We start from the raw sequence: 14,881 nt of genomic DNA, 5'->3' as shown, positions 1-14,881 counted from the left end.
ATGAGATTTTACTTTTTAAATAAAAAAAATGCTCAAGCGTTTGCAGCTGGACGATAGCAGAGATTAGAAACGTTACTTATCTCTGTAGCACAAAGGAAGGCAAACGAGAGAGGAGGAGCGCCATGCTGCCGAATGCTGACGAGGCAGAGCAGCCGCCCCGGGGCTCACCAGGTTCGGAGCCGAGTGGGTGAGAGCTCGGCCAGCGTTCCCAGCGCAGGGGCAGGTGGGCGCCTCGGTCCAGGGTGGGAGAGTCACCCTGGCGCTGGCTTTGTGCCTGCGGAACCTTCCTGTCGGGACCCCCTTGAGGGCAACACCCCCGACGTGTTTGGTCTCAGGTCTCCTCTCCCTCCACCTGGCGGCCTGCCTGGCCCCTGTCCCGTCCTCAGTGCCCGCATGGCGTTGGTGAGAAGCGTGGCTTTCTGCGCCATCGGTCTGGTCGCAGGGAGCGCCCCGGTGGCTGGGCTCCTCCTCCTGTATCCCTGGCGTCTGGAGCTCCACCGCGATGCACAGTTTGGGGTTCTTTTGCGGGTGGGCCTCTTCAGTGTAGCTCACTCTCCTGAGCCGTCAGCCAGGCAGGACAGACGCGTGTGCGCACACACGTGACAGTGACACACGGTGGAGAGCTGCTGCAGGACTTGGCCTCCATGCTCCGTGCGGGGCCACATGCTGCCGGGTGCGGCCCCTCCTGCTGGGCAGCCCCAGGGTCTGGGTCTCCTTTCTCTGTGGCCCTGGCATGGCGCCTCTTCCCTGTCCCCACCCTCGTTTGCACACAGTTTAGGGGGCCTGAGCTCTCCTGTTCTTCACTGAACTGAGCCTCCTTGGTGGGTGGACCAGCGGGACTCCCGTGTGCAGAGCCTGACCGATGCCCCAGGCCCGGGGCTTCTTACCACCCAGACCCGGCCACGCCCCTCTGAAGTCGTCTGAGTCGAAGCTCCTGTATGGCCCCTCGCCTGGAGCCACAGGCCCGTTGGGGCTGGAGATGGGCTTGGAGCCAATGTTCTGACCAGTGCGCTTTGTGCAGCTCTGTCCACTCAGCCCCAGTTCGGGCCGCAGCTGAGCAAGCCCGTCCCCTTGTGCCCATCCCTGGGCTCCTTGGAGGGGGCTGAGCTGACTGGTCTGCCTGGAATGTCTCCAAGAAGGTTCTTAGGGCAGCTTCTCTTCTCCAGCTGAGTCTGGGCATACGTGACCCTGGTCTTGGTCTCTGCTGTCTGCTGAGGGCTTCCCTGCTGTCCTGCAGCACGTGAAGCTGTCTTAGGGGACATCTACAACCAGGGCGCCCTCTTTGGATCTGTGTCCCCGGTGCCCCTGCACACAGCAAGTGGAGTGGGAGGTGGGTGTGCCAGTGACATCCTAGAAGGGCAGCAGGAAAGTGCAAAATGCGGAACCCAGTGGGGAGGCCCCATGGGAGAGACATGGGCCCTGCAGGTAACGAGAGCCAGAACGCAAGATCACTGCAGACATGGGGCTGTGTGAGTCTTGGAGCCAGATTTGACGTGTTGTCTGCAGGTGACGGCACTGGGAGGGGACGCTCACAGCCCATGTGCTCAAGAGCGACTGCTTTGTACCTGATCGCACAGGGGGTCATGCCCCTTTCTTTCTGGGAGTCCTTGTTTTGGCCGACTGGGACGGCCTTCTGATTGGCAGTCTCTTGGAGGGGGTCCCTGGGGGCCTCCTGTCCGGGTCTGGACGGCACCTTTCCTTTGCGCAGGGCCTGCAGCCTGCCCGGCTTTGTCCGCACGCCAGCCTGGCTGTGGTGCTTGCTTACTTTTTTGTGACCTCCGAGACAGCGTGACACATCGGATGCCTGCAGGTCCGGAGCAATTGGATTTGAGTGTCCCTGGGACCCTGTCTTCTCCGCCCGGCTCTGACACATCTCTCAGACCCTTCCCACCGCAGTGCGCTCCCCGCTCTGTACAGAACCACGGCCTCCCCTGGGGAGACCCCGCCCTCCCGCCTCTATCTCCAGCCACCCGGTCCCTGCCTTCTGCTGCCATTGAACGTGCTGTGGGCACCACTGTCCCCCTGCTGCCGCCTGTCTGTGGCTCCAGCCTGGCTCTTCCTCCTGGCCCCTGCTCTGGAGTCCTTTGCGGAGTCCTGACAGCGCCCACCCAGCCTGTGCTCGGTGTGCGTGCTCGGTGTGCGTGCCCGGTGCTGTGTGCCGGCAGCAGGCAGGTCGTGGAGGTGGCTGTCTGGGGACCTGCCTCCCGCCTCACCAGGCTTGCTGCTCTCCCTCAGTCTCCCTCCTGTTCATTGTCTTCTTTTTTAGCAACAGCCGGTGCTGCTCCCGTGTCCCCAGAAGATGAAGCCCTGCATATGTCTGGGAGCGCTGGGCACCCTCCCTGCAGGGCCTGCTGCCTTTCTGCTTTGAAATTAAAGGAAGGCTGGATGGAGGAGGAGTGTGTGCTTCTCCTTCAAGCAAAAGCTTTCAAAACATATTTTACAATAATTTTTGCTACTTAATGACTTTTAAATTTGAAACATTACCTTTATGTACGTCACTTTTTATTGACGTGTAGCATGTATAAGAAAAACACAAATGATCCGTGAGCAGTGAAACCGGCTCCCAAATCACGAAGCAGAAGATCACCAGCCCCTGAAGCCCCCCCGCCCTCCAGTTCCCTCCCCCGATCCTGGGAGTCACCGGCCTGGCCGCCAGCCCCAGACCAGTCTTGCCTGTTTTGATCCAACATGACTGGGCCGTGAGCTCGTGACACGCTGTCCTCTGCTCACGCGCGTGTGGTCGTCACTGACTCGCTGTCACTGCTGTGCAGTGTTGCATTTGGTGGCTGTACCGTCGTTCTCTGAACACCCCCTACGGCTGGTGGGCATTCAGGGTGGGGGTCTTCGGTCGGGGTGCTCGTGGGCCGCGCCGCCCTGGCCGTCCCCGCCCGTCTCCGGTGCTCGTGTCAGAGACTGAGGAGCGGGGCCGCTGGGTCGTCAGACCCCGTGTGTGTGTGTGTGTGTGTGCGGGGCGTGTCCCCAGGCCCCCGGCGGCGCTGACCCGACATCTGGCCACCCCCAGGCTCACTCGCGCTTGGTGCTTTCAGGTACGTGACGCGTCCTGGGGGCAGGGCTAGTGCTTCCTTCGTGTGTCCCCCTCCCCTGTTCCTCCGATGACCAGTGCGGCTCAGCGCCTGTCTGGATGTTTACTGGCCGTTGGGACGTTGTCTGTCTGGGATGTGCGTAGTCAAGCCCTCTGCCCATTTTCCTCTTGGGTGGTTGCGTCACACACCTGCTGATCTGCGGGAGTTTTTTATATGGTCTCTGTGTGTACGTGTGTACATAGCAAACACCTTCTCTCCGTATGTGGCTTACTTCCGGTGTTCTCATCAGTGTCTTTTGAGTAATAGAAGTTCTTAATTTTGAATCTTATTTATCAAATTTGTCTTATGTTGTTACCTCTTTTTGTGTCTTTAAAAAAAATCTTTGGTTACATAGATCAGGAAAATACTCTGCTGTGTGTTTTCAAAGAGCTTTGTTTCTTACATTTTACATTTAGAGCCACTGTCCACCTGGAATTTGTGGCGTGGGGTGAAGGGTGGGGTTCAGGAATAATACTTCTCTGGCTTCGTCGTGCTCCTGCTGCCCTGCTGCCCCTGCCCTTGCAGGTCCTGCTCCCACCCCAGGGCCTTTGCACTGGCTGCCTCCCTTTCTGGAACATTCTCTGGCCAGGTAAGGCAGCAGCATGCTCCCTGGCGTTTCTCTTGGCTCCTCACAAATGTTCCCTTCCCGGCCACCCCGTCTCCCAGAGCAGCTCCGTCCCTGTCCTTTGCCAGGCTGCTCTCCGTGCCACTCAGCCCTGGTCAGCATGTTGTTGAATCTGCTGCGTCCCTTTTTTTGTCTCTCTCCTCTCGCTTGAATGGATGGGGCTTGGGGCGGGTGCTCTAACCAGTGTCAACACTCGTGGGTGGTCAGTGTTCCTTGCTGAGGGCGGGGCCCAGTTACACAGTGAGAGCTGCGTTCTGCTTCTGGGTGGGTCCTGCGGGGCCCTGGGGATGGTGCTGTGGACCGGTGGGTCTGCGGCCTCCGGCCCAGCACTGCCCTCCTGGCCTTAGGGATTGTCTTCTTTTCCAGGGTGACACTTGCCATCTGTGGCGGGTCTGTGTGTCCCGTTTCTCTCTCTGAATTTTCGGGTCTTTGGGAGAAGTCCAGCTGGGCTGTCCAGCTGGTAACATGATGTGTTCATCCTGGGCCTTTCCTGCTAATTGAAGTCTGCTCGGGGGTGCCCCCAGCCCCTGACTGTGACTGGCCAGCACCCCGAATTCCTCTGAGCAGGGCCAGTCTGCTTCTTGTGGGTCCCTGGGGAGGGCCCTGGCCCCAACCTGTGTGTGCAGGACCAGCGCCGTCGTGTGCGGGAGGGAGGCGGGGGCTCTGAGTGGCAGGAGTGGTTCTCCCCGCGGGGCTGCTGCGTCTGCTGCTCCTCGTGCTGGACGCCTCGCTTCCACGCTGGAAGGAAGGAGGGAGGGCGGGAGGGAGGTGAAGAAGATGGCAGCTGTTATTTGGATAACTCTGTAAAATTCTGCTTACAAAAGGGGTGCGTTTCCATTTGGAGCACTTGACAGCGCAGGAGAAGAAAGCAGGACAGGTGAGGGTGAAGGTTTCCCGTAACCCTCTGCCTGGTGGGCGCTGCGGTGACCTGCTGGCTCAGGCTCTCCCCGGCACGCGCACGTGTGAGGTATGCACTTGGCTGATGTCGTTTTAGGGAAAGTGCAACACTCCGAGCGTGTCTGGCTTGGGTCTTCTTATTTTGTTTAATCTTTTGTGAACGTTTTCCACATTAACTACGCTTTTAAAATGTGACTTTTTGGCAGTGAATTACTTTCTGTTTTTTTAAACGCCTTTACTGGGGTGTGGTTCCTGTGCAGCAAACTACACGTATTTCAGATGTACAGTCTGATGAATTCGATAGTGAATTACTGTCGTTGTGAATCCTTTATTTAACCAAATTGTTCCTGTTAGATGTTTGTCTTCATTTTTTGGTTCGCTGTTGTAAATGACGCTTCGGTCAACACACATGTCCCCGGAGCTTTGCTTGCATCACTTACCACTCCTGTAGGAGAAGTTCTTAGAAGCGGAGTTGTTCAGAAAGTACGCACGTTTTACAAGCGAGCAGGCCTGAACGTTCGGCTTGGGCTGAGTGCTGCTGTGTGCGCGTTATCTGGTTCAGCGCTTGAAAAGGCCCTGTCATCTTCTAGGAGAAAATACCGGAGAAAATCTGTGTGACCTTAGGTTTGACAATAGTTTTTTTAGGTGTAACACCAGAAGCACAATCCACGAAAGTAAAAAATTGATCGATTTGCTTTCGTTAAAGCTGAGAGCTCTTGCTCTGTCAAAGATACTCTGAAGTGAATGAAAACACAAGAAACCGGAAGAAAATGTTTGCAAATCACGTATTTGATAATAAAAGTGTACGAAAAATACAGGAAGAACTCTTAAAACTCAACAATAAGAAGCAGTCTAATTTGAAAACGAGTGAGAGGTCTGAACAGACACTTCACTAAAGAACATACACAGAAGGCAAACAAGCGTAAGGCAGGACCCCCCACGCCACGTGTCATCAGGGAGTCGCGGATTGAAACAGCAGCGAGGCACCACCTGCACCCCCTCAGAATGGCCAAAATCTAAGACACTCGCCACAGCACCCAGGTGAAGGGTACCTGGCCGGTGAGGCCTGGAGCAGCAGGCGCGCTCCCTCTTGCTGGCGGGGTGCAGCGGGGAGCAGCCGCCGTGGAAAGCCGCCTGGGGAGGCCGCGAGGCTCCTCTCGGTTCTGGCACACACGGGCCCCAGCAGCTGCCCTCCTAGGTCTTCACCCACGTGAACTGAAGGCTTTGGTCCACCCAGGGACCTGGACGCAAATGTCCGTAGCAGTTTTGTTCGCCATCACCAAGACCGGGGCAGCCAGGATGCCCCTCTGCAGAGGAACGGATGAGCCAGCCGGCCCGTCCTCACCCTGGAATGCTGGTCGGTGATAAAACGGACCAAGCTCTTGACTCAAGAACAACGTAGATGAAGCAGGAATGCATTTTCCTGAGTGAAAGCAGCCAGACGCAAAGGCTACCTGTGTGATGACTCACTCATCTGGCAAGTGGGCCAGGGCAGACCGTGGGGGTGGAAACCGGGTTCGCGACCTCTGGGGTGGGAGCCGGGGGCGTGGCTGACGACAGAGCAGGTGCGTGTGGAACTGCCCAGGTAAAGGGTACCTGGCAGGTGCGGTGGGTCTGTGCCTCGGTGCCCTCGGCAAAACCCCCAGAACAAGTCCTGCAGTGGGTGCTTCAGTGAGTACAGACAAACAGAAGGCGGTCAGCAGGTGTCAGGCACTGCAGGCGGAGCGTGGGCTGCGATGGCAACTCCGTCTGGGTGGCGGCCAGTTTTCACCACCACAGACAAGGCTGAGGTACATGTCCTTGTACAGGTGTGCTGGACGACACACGAGCGGACGTCTTGAGCACATCCGGGCACGGCGTCGCGGCCCGTGTGTCCTGGTGAGAACCGGCCGGTCTCCCTTCTCCCCAGCGCCCTGAGAGCTGTGGGCTCGCACCGCTGCCGGCACCTGGGGCCGTCAGTCTGCCCGCCGCCTGGCCGGTGTCCGATGCCATCTCCTTATGGGTTCCCTAATGACCCCCCACGCCGAGCACCTTGTGAGCGTCGTTGGCCTTTCAGATTGCGGCTTTGGTGAAGTGCTCTCAGCATAGCTGTTAATTACATGTTTTCTGTCTGTTTGTTCATAATCTCTATCTGTTTATTCCGTCCTTTTGAAAATTAATTTTTAGAGGAGCTTTTAATAGCTTAAGGAAATTAGCCCTTTGTCTGAAATTACGGTTTCCCAGTTTCACATCTCCCCTCTGGTTATAAAGTTTCCTTCCAGACATTAGTTTAAATTTTTTCCTGGTTGAACATGTGAGGTTTCTCCTTAGTGCTTCTGTTCTGAGGTTGTGTGCATGTGGAAAGGACATTCTCTTTCCTAAGTTACCAGAGTGTTCTCCGTTGTTTTTCTCTGTCGTGTTTCAATGTTTTGTGTCTGACCTCTGATCTGAGCCTGTCTTTCGATAGGACTTGAAGCAGGGTTTCACTTGCTTTTTCCCGAAGGCTTCCCGGCTGTCCTCGTGTGACTTCATGAATAACCGGTCTTCTTTCCAAGCCCGTTCCGCACGCAGCCGGGAGTCTGCGTGAGGGCTTTTGGTCGCGCTGCTTTGGGCTCTGGCTGGCGCAGCCGTGCTCTGCGCTCTCAGCGCCCAGGCGGCTGCGCCCTGCTCTCCACGTTCTGCACACGTTTACTGACACCTGGCTTGTCTGTTTGTTCATGTGAACTCCAGGGTCAGTTTGTCTAGTTACAGATAAACGGGGTTTTAATTGACATTGTACTGAATCCGCAGGCTACTTGAGGGGAGGGCGGGTGTGTCTGCGGCGCTGGCCCTTGAGTTCTCCCGCCCTGGACGTGCCTGCCCGTCATTTCGTTTTCTTAAATTTCCGCAGTTTTGAGGTCGCCTTCCCATGGATTTCACACCAGTCTTTCTCTTTTATCTTTTTGTTGCTTTTATTGGAGTCTCTTCTCTCATTATGTCTTCCGACCAGTATTCGCGCCGTCCAACCCAGGAAGCGGGAGAACTCCGAGCTCCGAGCCATGATCAGGCTGGGGGGCTCTGGGCTGGGCGGACCTGGTTCTGGTCCTGGTCCTGCCCTTGCCCCGTCCCCTCTCGTCACCCTTCTGAGTCTCATTTTCTTTACTTTTAGGATGGGGAAGCTGAGAGATCCCCCACACGGGGACCCGCGAGTGTGGGGGGTGCCCTCTTGGGGGAGGCACCCCGTGGGGGGAGCTGCTCCATCTTGATGACTGTGCCCCCGGTGCACCTTCCCCTTCTCCTGGCCTGGCAGCGGGCTGGACAGGCGGAGGCCTGCAGGGAGGGCGGGCATGGTCCAGCCTTGCCAGGCCGCCCGGAGTCACTGCTGCCTGGAAGCCAAGGTGCGGTGGGGCCTTCCTTCTGTAACGTGCGTCCTAAGCATTTCACATTGTTACCATTTAAATGGGGCTTTTCCCTGCTGCTGCAGTGAAGGTGGGCTCAGCCTGAGCCCAGCTCCTGCTTGTGTGGCTGTGTGGCTTTGGGATGCTGATCTCATAGACAGATGGCCACTTCGAAATCCCTTTCCTGTGAAGAATTGGTGTGGAGAGAAGCACTTCCCTTTGTCGCCAGCTTGGCCCTCCTCTGGACGAGTGCTGTGCGCCTCTGGGAGTGCCGAGCCGGGGTCGCCGCCCCTGAGAGGTGGCCTGTGTGTCCCCGCGGGGCTCTGGGAGGGTGGCTCCCCGCTGGCCACACGGCGCTTGCACCAGAGGAGCACGGGTGGGGCCCGCGGTGTCTTCCCAGGCCCCCCGCAGCCCAGGTCTCCGGGTCTTTGCTTCCTGCCGGCACTGAGGCAATTCCTCGTTTGGCGTCCGGAAACCCAAACGTAGCCCTGGCGTCAGAGGCCTGAGTGCTTTCAGAGGGGAGCCAGCATGCGGGTGGGGAAGGACTCTGCCCTTGTGCCTCGGGGGCCTGTCTGGACCGGAGTTGTTTCTGCCATCCCGCAGGTCTGCATTCGCATCCTCCTGGTCTGAGCGCGGGGCTGCGGTGGCCCTCCTTGTACGTGTGAGGAGGGACTTCTGTCCCCACTTGTAGGCCAGGACGTTTAGGCCTGGGGACGTGTGGAACAGTCACCTCAGCAGCAGAACTCGCCTTCCTATCCAGAGCCTGCTGGACGGTACCCGGGGCAGACCCTACGTCAGGCCTCCAGATGAGCCTCATTTAAAAGGGGCCAAATCAGACCAAGTGTGCTCTCCCACCACAGTGGAATGAAGCTGGAAACCAATAATAAAAGGACATTTGGAAAATCCACGAATAGGTGGAAATTAACATACTGCATAATAACCAGGGAGTCAAAGAAGAAATCACAGGGGAAACTAGAAAGTACTTTGTAACGGGCAAGAATGAAAACTCAGCGTGCTAAAGGCTATGGAAGCAGAGACAGCAGCTCTCAGAGGGAGATGTAGAGCTGCAGGTGTCTGAGCTGAAAAACGAAGAGAGCTCTCAGATCGTAACCACCGTGACGAGCCGGGAAAAGGAGCAACCCAGACCCACAGCAAGCAGAAGGGGGGAAATGCAGGAGACAGGTGAACGGAAGGGAGAACGGGGCAGTGGAGAAAAACAACGAGGAAGCTGAATACAGTTGACAAGCTTTGAGCTGGAGCGGCTGAGCCCACACGAGAGGAGTCTTACTGGTAAAATCGGGGGTGGGGGGTGGAAGCGAGCCTGCAGAAGTGGAGTGAGTTACGTGAGAGAGTTACCAGCCGCTGCTCGCCGGCAGTGCAGATAATCCAGCCGAGAGGCACAAACGCCTAGAAATATGCAAAGCGTCAAAACCGACTCAGAGGAAACAGAAAGTCCCAGCAGGCCCGTAATAGGTGGTCAGCATCTAAAGCATTTCCGGCAGAGCTTCGCTGGGGACTTGCGCCTCACCCTTACAGGAGGAGTTAACACCACACGTAGAAAAGGGGACACACTTCCTAACTCACTTCATGGTGCCGAGACGACTTCACAACAATAAATTTGGGTCCTGCCTTGAACCAAGTGCAGAAAGTTACTCACGTGAGTCAGAGGCCCAGATGCAGTGACTGAAACTGTGAGCCTCTCAGAAGAAACGCTGGTGCCGTGAGTCTTTGTGACCTTGGATGATCGCTTCTTAACTGTGATGCCGAGCAGCAGGTGCACAGGAGTCTTCATGCACAAGCAAAACGAGGTAAGTAAAACAGATCTCATCAATATTTGAAACTTAGATTTGTCACAGGACACCATTCATCCCAAATAAGGAAGAAAACGTCTGCAAATCACGTATCTGCTGAGGGTCCAGTACGCAGCGTATATAAAGAACTCTCACAACTCGACATGAAGAAAACAGCCCAACTGAAAAATGGACCAAGTGTTTGAATAGACATTTCTCCAAAGGAAATAAATGGGTAAACAAATGGCCAATAAGGACATGAAAAGATGCTCAGTGTCACTGATCATTGGGGGATGGGGGTCAAAGCCACGCGGCGTCACCCCTCCCCCAGCAAGGCGGCCGTTTCCAAACAGGCAGAGAATGGGCTTGGGGAGGAAGCAGAGAAATGGCAGCCTGTGTGCGCCGCTAGGGGGGTGTGAAAGGTGGGGCGCCTCGCCATCCACAGCAGCCGGCGCTGGACGCAGCCCAGGGTCCGCCAACGGGTGAGAGGATAAACAGGACGTGACTTCTCCGCACACTGGGGTGCACCAGCCTTAGCAGGGAGGGCCCTTGGACGCCTGCTGCACATGCGGGAACCTTGAGTGAGTTCTGCTCAGTGGGGGAGACAGCCTGATGCCACTTCTGCTGGGTCTCTTGAGGAGTCAAACCCATAAAGATAAAGTAGGAGAGGGGGCAGGGGCGGGGGTGAGGCGGGGCAGTCAGCGTGTAACGGGGCAGAGCTTCGGTTTCAGGGAGATGAGTCCTGGAGATGGGCAGTGGTGATGGTCGTACGGCAGTTGGAATGAACTAATGCCGCTGATGCACGCACTTAGAAGTGGTTAAAACCTTATGTTACGTATATTTCACCACAGAAAGGGCGGAGGACGTCAGCAGACATTTCTGCGAGTGGGCAGCAAGCGGAGGGGGCGCATCAGTGCTCCCGCGAGACGCCCCTCACACCCGCCAGGACGGCCGCGATGCCGTGCGTGGCAGTAACGCCGCACGGGCACTTAAGTGTTACTGTGCCTCGCTTTTGTAACAATAACTTTAAAAACAGAAAGTGGTGCATCTTGGTGAGGACGTGGGGAAACTGGAGCCCCCGCAGACGCGGGCAGGGATGTCGGAGGGCGCAGCCGCTGCCGGCAGCAGCCCGGCAGGGCCACCACACGGCCCAGGAGACTGAAATCGCACACTCACACGACACCCTGCGCTTGGGGACCACAGCAGCGGTGCTCACAGCCACCGCCGCGGGGCAGGAGGGGCCGGGTGTCCGCGGGGCCTGGGGAGTGGAAGACCGCCGTGGCACAGGCCCCCTGGGGGCGCCGCTCGTCCGTGAGGGGAGCGGAGCGGCCGCACACAGTCAGGATGAACCCTGAAAACGCAGTGCCACCCGAAAGGAGCTGGCCAGGGAGGGCCGTGTGGTGCCCGGTCCAGGAGCGTGGAATGCCCAGAGCAGGCAATTCAGTGCCTGGAGAGCAGGTCGGGGCCGGGGGGCGTGGGGCGTGGGGCGTGGGGCGTGGCTGCTGGCGGCACAGGTTCTTTTTGGGGTGATGAGTCTCCTGAGCTAGTTGTCTGGGCAGCAGCGCAGATACACAGAAGCCTCTGACAGCTCGCAGTGCCGGTGGTCACAGTGGTAAATTTTATGTAAATCCTTCAGCAGATGGTCTTGTAATGTCGTTGATGCTGAGAACCAAGCACGGCCCATTGAGGAGGGGCCCCACATGCTCTCGGCACCTTCTGTGTAAATCGGGGGGAGGGGGCCCTGCGTGCAGCCAGGCAGTTGGTCCCCCGGCCGTGGGGGGGGGGCAAGGTGGAGGCGCGGATGGGCAGAGTCTGAGCCCACGGGGAGGACGCGGGCCCCCCGCTCAGGCTCCCAGAGGCCCTTCCCTCACGCCGGGCTGTTTCTCCCCGGACTGTTCCGGGTGCCGTCTGCTGTGAGGGGCTCGTTCGGGGAAACGGTCTTTCAGTCCCACGCTCTTGGTATCTGACACGTGGGGTGGGTGCGCGGTGAGCCCAGCACCGCACAGGACACCACGTGGGGGTTACGTGTCTGCTGGTCGGTCCCTGACGGGGGACAGAACTCACTGTTTGGGTGATCCGTGGGCCAGGCGAGCCCGGGCCTTCGAGCGCTTTGGCCTTTGCTCCTGGCGACCGGCTTGCTCCCCCTGCTGAGGGCACAGGGCAGTGTCCTCCCCAGCTCTGTAGCCGCCGGGCGGTGCTGTGGCCTCATGTTGGGACCGAGCCCTGAGAGTGAGGAGACCCAGGGGGACTGCCGTGCCCCCCACCCCTGTGTGGGCTCCGGAATTGGGAGTTGGGAGCCGGCCGTGCTGCAGTGGGGCGTGGCGGTGGCCGGGAGAGCCGAGGAGGAGGCCCTGGCGGCCCGTACCCTCCCGGCACGTCCTGGGATGTCGGCTTTTCTGCCACAAGCTCCTTGGATCTGTTCACCATTGTCTCCTTTGCCTGGAACAGTGCCTGAAACAGGAGGCACTGGGTTTGCACTGATTTAGTGGATCCGTGGCTGAGTGGTCGTGCCTGGTGTAGGGCAAGGACGGGGAGGCTTCCAGACCCTGGGCGCCCCGTATCCAGAGGGCACGGTGGCGGATGTGGCAGGGGCCAGGTAGGTGAGATTCAGCAGGCTATGTCACCGCAAGGGGCGCGGTGTTTGATAGGAGCTGTTGGCCCCGTGGTGCCAAGGTCTCTGTGCCAGCACGACCTTGTCCTGCCCTGGCCTTGGGCCACATGTGTGTCGGCTCCTTTGTCGGGGCCCCCAGTGTCTCCTGGGGTCTTCACAGGCGTGAGGTCAACTCTGAGTGTCTTTTTCTGAGAAAATAACCACGGTAGTGAGTGGGAGGGAGGGCAGAGCAGCGCCCACTCCAGTGTCGGGGAGGCTGCGCCTCTCAGGCCGCGGCTCCTGTCTCCCACCTGCTCTCTGCATTGCCCAGGCCCCGAGGCCCCCGGCCCCTCCCCCGCGCCTGGCGGTGGCCCTGCGACATGCCTGGCGCTGCGGTGACTGTCCCCACGGCCACTCAGGCTCATTTTCTCCTCCAGGGATTTCAGAAAAATCAGACAAGGAATCGTAAGCACACCACAGCGTCACGTCTCTGCATGTCTGTTCCGGCACCTCCAGGCTTGTTCTCTGAGCTGTCCTGAGCAGGGCCTCCTGAACACTGTTGACCGTCACGGCCTCCCCGCTCCCCTCCTGTCCTGCCCGTGTGGGTCATCAGAACACCCCGCTAGGCGTCCCGTAAGATGTCAGAATGAGAAGTAGAGGCACTGCATGGACGTCAGTGTCCCCAGAGTGCTCTCTTCCCAAAGTAGGGTCTGCATGGAACACCAGGCCTTAATGGGAGGAGGGTCCTCACAGAGTCGCTGAGCTGGCGATGAGCTGGCCCCTCCTTAAATCCCTGATCCTGCCCCCTGCCCAGCCCTCCTGGCCCAGGCGCCTGCCCCGGGCAGCCCGGCTGACTCGTGGGTGGGTGGACCTGTCTTCCCGGCCCCGCTGGCCTTGGTGTGCAGAGCTGCCGCTGGCTTTCGCCCTCTGCGGGGGTCTTCGTGTTTTTCCCGTTGCCTTTTCCTGACGCCCACGTGGTGTTTGCTCCATACATAAACCCGCCGTCTCGTCGGGGGGTGCTCCTCGCCGTGCCGCTGCCTCAGTCGTGCTGTCCCCCTTCAGGTGTGACGCCCACTCTTGGTGCTTGGCCACGGCCCTGGGTGACGCCCCTTCCAGGAGCCTCCCCACCCTGCCCGAGCGCCCCGGGCCTTGGCCGAGACCCACTACCTTTCCTGTCTGACCTCCTTCTGGCTCACGGGGCCACAGCCTGGCCTTGCCGCTGGGAGAACTGCAGAGCTTCCCCGGGACGCCTGCAGCAGTCCATGAGCGGGTGCCTGTGGCCACTTGAAAGGCGAGCAGCAGGAGTTACGTGGAGGGCTGGCAGAGGGGTGCCAGCAGCGCGCCAGGTGTCTGTTAGCTTCTGTGCAGAGCACTTTGTCCTGAGGGGTCCTGGGGGTGACTGTTAGTTTCCTCGGCACCACCCTGCACTAGTGCACTGGGAGCCCCGACGTGTCCTAGGCTTCGCCGCCGCGTGGTGCTGCCACCTTTTCCACCCTGAGGTGCCGCCGGGACCGCGCCCAGGGCGTCGTGTCCTCTGGAGTCTCCTGACAGCCACGCTGCGGGCCTGCTCCCCGGGACGCACTTCGGTGCTTCTTCGCCGGCCCCTGGCAGTGCCCGCAGCATGGGACTTGCAGTGCCCCGCCCGTGGCGGCAGGGGGAGGGCCCCAGCTTCTCCAACAGGCGCCGGCCCTGCCCCGGGAAGGTCGTCTCCGTCTGAGCCGACTCTCAAAGTCCAAGAGGAAATAAACCGAATAGCTGGCCTTTCTCCAGTGAGGTGTCACCGCCCCGGCCCTGACGCCTGGGGAGGAGGAAGCGGTCAGTGAGTGAGGCTACACAGAAGATGATGAAGGAGGAATTACTAACTCTAAAATCTCATTTTCTCCTTTCATGTTTGTCGTTCCAGCACGTAAAATGCCCTAGAGGTTTATTAGCTCGGCAGCACTTAGAGGGCGTGGGGGCCGTGCTTGCCTGGGAGTCACTGCGAGGGGTGGGCGGTGTGCCCCTCCTCAGCGGAGACCCGTGGGCTGCGTGCCTGGGGGGGCTCCTTGTGGGGTGGGGGGCGTGGCGCTGCAGGACCTGCGTCCCGTGAGGGGCCTCACCGAGCGGAGTATTGACTTCTGGTGCTCTGGTCGAAGACAGCCCAGTCCATGGAAGAGAAACAGACAGGCGTGGGCTTTCTTAATCCAGCTGCCACGTGGCGACCAACGCAGCTGGAAGGCCCGCGGCGGGAGGGGTGGGGCTCGAAGGCGCGGAGGGTGCGGGCAGTAGGTGCTCTGGCACCCCTGCATCGCAGTTGCTGGTGGGCGTGGGGCATCTCCGGGAGAGACGAGGGTGAGTTGGTGCCCCCTCACCTTTACCGCTGGTCCGATCCTCCCCATCTGGTCCTGCCCTTTGACCTCCTGCCCTGGCCCAGGCGACCGGGATGGCGGGCGCGCCCAGCTCTGCGCCCTCGCACCTGACCACGTCCTGACCTTGTCCTCTCCCTCCGCTCTGTCCTTACTGTGTCTCCTGCGCCAGACGGGGAACTCCTCTCCTCGAGC

At 59.1% G+C, this 14,881-nt stretch overlaps 1 protein-coding gene across 6 annotated transcripts in view; it reads left to right on the top strand.

Annotated features, from left to right (window-relative positions):
* Nucleotides 1-14,881, top strand: part of MAD1L1 (mitotic arrest deficient 1 like 1) — a 271,894-nt gene that overhangs the window by 102,515 nt on the left and 154,498 nt on the right. The window lies entirely within an intron of this gene.

Source organism: Camelus ferus, chromosome 18 (assembly GCF_009834535.1).
Source record: "Camelus ferus isolate YT-003-E chromosome 18, BCGSAC_Cfer_1.0, whole genome shotgun sequence".
Lineage (NCBI taxonomy): Eukaryota > Metazoa > Chordata > Mammalia > Artiodactyla > Camelidae > Camelus > Camelus ferus.
The sequence above is the reverse complement of the archived record's forward strand: the minus strand, read 5'-3'. Positions and strand labels throughout refer to the sequence as shown.